Source organism: Heterodontus francisci, unplaced genomic scaffold (assembly GCF_036365525.1).
Source record: "Heterodontus francisci isolate sHetFra1 unplaced genomic scaffold, sHetFra1.hap1 HAP1_SCAFFOLD_83, whole genome shotgun sequence".
Classification (NCBI taxonomy): Eukaryota; Metazoa; Chordata; class Chondrichthyes; order Heterodontiformes; family Heterodontidae; genus Heterodontus; species Heterodontus francisci.
The window spans coordinates 4,099,345-4,103,510 of NW_027141917.1; positions in this window are offsets into that span (position 1 = coordinate 4,099,345).

Sequence of the window (4,166 nt, forward strand, 5' to 3'; positions counted from 1 at the left end):
TGTCTGTGTTACTTGTTGTAAGTGTATGTCTTTGTTACTTGGTGTCAGTGTATGTCTTTGTTACTTGGTGTCAGTGTATGTCTGTGTTACTTGGTGTATGTGTATGTCTTTGTTACTTGGTGTAAGTGTATGTCTTTGTTATTTGGTGTCAGTGCATGTCTTTGTTACTTGGTGTCAGTGTGTGTCTGTGTTACTGGGTATCAGTGTATGTCTTTGTGACTTGGTATCAGTGTGTGTCTTTGTTACTGGGTGTCAATGTGTGTCTGTGTTACTGGGTATCAGTGTATGTCTTTGTGACTTGGTATCGGTGTATGTCTTTGTTACTGGGTGTCAGTGTGTGTCTGTGTTACTGGGTATCAGTGTATGTCTTTGTGACCTGGTATCAGTGCATGTCTTTGTTACTTGGTGTCAGTGTGTGTCTGTGTTACTGGGTATCAGTGTATGTCTGTGTTACTGGGTGTCAGTGTGTGTCTGTGTTACTGGGTGTCAGTGTATGACTGTGTTACTGGGGGTCAGTGTGTGTCTGTGTTACTGGGGGTCAGTGTGTGTTTCTAACAGGGTGTCAGTGTGTGTCTGTGTTACGGGGTATCAGTGTATGTCTTTTTTACTTGGTGTAAGCGTATGTCTTTGTTACTTGGTGTCAGTGTATGTCTGTGTTACTTGGTGTAAGAGTATGTCTTTGTTACTTGGTGTCAGTGTATGTCTTTGTTACTGGGTGTCAGTGCCGGTCTTTGTGACTTGGTGTTAGTGTATGTCTTTTATACTTGGTGTCAGTGTATGTCTTTGTTACTTGGTGTGAGTGTGTGTCTGTGTTACTGGGTGTCAGTGTGTGTCTGTGTTACTTGGTGTAAGTGTGTGTCTTTGTTACTTGGTGTCCGTGTGTGTCTGTGTTACTGGGTGTCAGTGCATGTCTTTGTTGCAAGGTGACAGTGTATATCTGTGTTACTTGGTGTAAGTGTGTGTCTTTGTTACTTGGTTTAATTGTATGTCTTTGTTACTTTTTGTCAGTGTATGTCTGTGTTACTTGGTGTCAGTGCATGTCTTTGTTACTTGGTGTAAGTATGTGTCTGTGTTACTTGTTGTAAGTGTATGTCTTTGTTACTTGGTGTCAGTGTATGTCTTTGTTACTTGGTGTCAGTGTATGTCTGGGTTACTTGGTGTAAGTGTATGTCTTTGTTACTTGGTGTAAGTGTATGTCTTTGTTACTTGGTGTCAGTGCATGTCTTTGTTACTTGGTGTCAGTGTGTGTCTGTGTACTGGGTATCAGTGTATGTCTTTGTTACTTGGTGTCAGTGTATGTCTGTGTTACTTGGTGTAAGTGTGTGTCTTTGTTACTGGGTGTCAGTGTGTGTTTGTGTTACTTGGTGTAAGTGTGTGTCTTTGTTACTTGGTGCCCGTGTGTGTCTGTGTTACTTGGTGTAAGTGTGTGTCTTTGTTACTTGGTGTAATTGTATGTCTTTGTTACTTGTATTCAGTGTATGTCTGTGTTACTTGGTGTCAGTGTATGTCTTTGTTACTTGGTGTAAGTATGTGTCTTTGTTACTTGTTGTAAGTGTATGTCTTTGTTACTTGGTGTCAGTGTATGTCTTTGTTACTTGGTGTCAGTGTATGTCTGTGTTACTTGGTGTATGTGTATGTCTTTGTTACTTGGTGTAAGTGTATGTCTTTGTTATTTGGTGTCAGTGCATGTCTTTGTTACTTGGTGTCAGTGTGTGTCTGTGTTACTGGGTATCAGTGTATGTCTTTGTGACTTGGTATCAGTGTGTGTCTTTGTTACTGGGTGTCAATGTGTGTCTGTGTTACTGGGTATCAGTGTATGTCTTTGTGACTTGGTATCAGTGTATGTCTTTGTTACTGGGTGTCAGTGTGTGTCTGTGTTACTGGGTATCAGTGTATGTCTGTGTTACTTGGTGTAAGTGTGTGTCTTTTTTACAGAGTGTCTGCAGCCACGGCATGCGGTAAGTCCATTGAGGTGAAGAAGGAGCTGCGGGACCCGAGAGAAGTCCTGTGAAAAGGTGCCCCGAACACCCAAAACATCCACGAACGGCCCCCCCGGCCGCAACTTCAAAGCGCCCGCGGGAGATGGCTCGGAGAGCATCTGCAGCGCACTGTCGGCAATGCTGCATGCCTTTATTTAAACCACTGCAAAAAAAAAAAACCCTTAGCAAATGTAATCACCTCTAAGTCTGCCAAATGATGCTTCACCTCCCGAAGGACGTGGATGAGCTTTCCGGACGTCGATGGTGGGCACTGAGGAAATGGCTTATTACCTGCACCAGATTCCACCCCCCCTCCCCCCCCCTTTACCCCCCTTCCACCCCCCCCCACCCCCGTCCCCTTCCCTGCTCCACCCTCTCAGCTCACCCCCTCACAACCCCGTCCCAGCCCGCCCCCCCTCGCACCATCTTCACCCCGCACCCCTTCCCCTGCACCCCCCCCACCCCCTCCCTCTACCCCTCCCCCTTGCATCCCCTCCTCCCACCGGCACCATCCTACACCTGTGTAGGGGCCCCAACAACCCCACTGCCTTGTGGGCGTCTCGGGAGAGACCAAGGCTAAGGGAGTAAACCCTAACAGAAAATCCGGAGCGGAACCCCGTAGGCGGTCATGTGTCACCTTTGGCATGTTTCCGGCAGTTCCTGCAACCATACTGGTGTCAAACGTCGTGTCCTGCACTCCTTTGGACCCCACCAGAAAGGCCGAGAGGGGGGTTTTGACGACTGGGCAACTCTCAACCTCCATAAATTTGCCCAGGCATGCGCCATGGAGAGGTCACTCCATAGTTGCCTCACAGCGACTGAAACAACACGGAAGGCAGCAGTTACGGGTTATAAGTCCAGATAAATTGGCGTAGAAACTGGGCGCCACGGGTTGCCTTTGTCGGTGGGAGAGGTCATTGCACCTCACTGGACAGCTACCGCCCGCCTCAAACCGGGCAGCCCCCGGTCAATAAGGTTCTGTCCCGCCACAGTCTGCCTGCTTCAATGGGTGCTTGGAGCTCAGGGTCATTGCCCGAAAGGTGGACTGATACACCGCACCAAACAACATGAAAAAAGGAAAGAAGGTACCAGCCCTTCGCTTTGCAAGCTGGAACGTCAGAACTATGTGTCCTGGCCTGTCGGAAGACCTTACACAAATCAACGATTCTCGGAAGACCGCCATCATTAACAACGAGCTCAGTAGACTCAATGTGGACATTGCAGCACTTCAGGAGACTCGCCTCCCCGCGAGTGGCTCTCTAGCAGAGCAAGACTACACCTTCTTCTGGCAGGGCAGGGATCCTGAAGAACCAAGACAGCATGGAGTGGGCTTCGCCATCAGAAACTCCTTGCTCAGCATGATAGAGCCTCCCTCAAATGTCCATCCGACTGCTCACCACCTCTGGTCCAGTACACCTACTCAGCATCTATGCTCCAACACTCTGTTCCGCACCTGAAGCTAAAGACCAGTTCTATGAACAACTCCATAACATCATTAGCAGCATCCCCAACACCGAACACCTATTCCTGCTGGGGGACTTTAATGCCAGGGTTGGGGCCGACCATGACTCATGGCCCTCCTGCCTTGGGCGCTATGGCGTTGGAAGGATGAATGAGAACGGGCAGAGACTGCTTGAGTTGTGTACCTATCATAACCTCTGCATCACCAACTCCTTCTTTCACACTAAACCCTGTCACCAGGTTTCATGGAGGCACCCAAGATCACGTCGTTGGCACCAGCTGGACCTTATTGTCACAAGGCGAGCCGCCTTAAACAGTGTTCAAATCACACGCAGCTTCCACAGTGCGGACTGCGACACCGACCACTCCCTGGTGTGCAGCAAGGTTAGACTCAGACCAAAGAAGTTGCATCATTCCAAGCAGAAGGGCCACCCGCGCATCAACACGAGCAGAATTTCTCACCCACAGCTGTTACAAAAATTTCTAAATTCACTTGTAACAGCCCTTCAAAACACTCCCACAGGGGATGCTGAGACCAAGTGGGCCCACATCAGAGACGCCATCTATGAGTCAGCTTTGACCACCTACGGCAAAAGTGCGAAGAGAAATGCAGACTGGTTTCAATCTCATAATGAAGAGCTGGAACCTGTCATAGCCGCTAAGCGCATTGCACTTTTGAACTACAAGAAAGCCCCCAGCGATTTAACATCCGCAGCACTTAAAGCA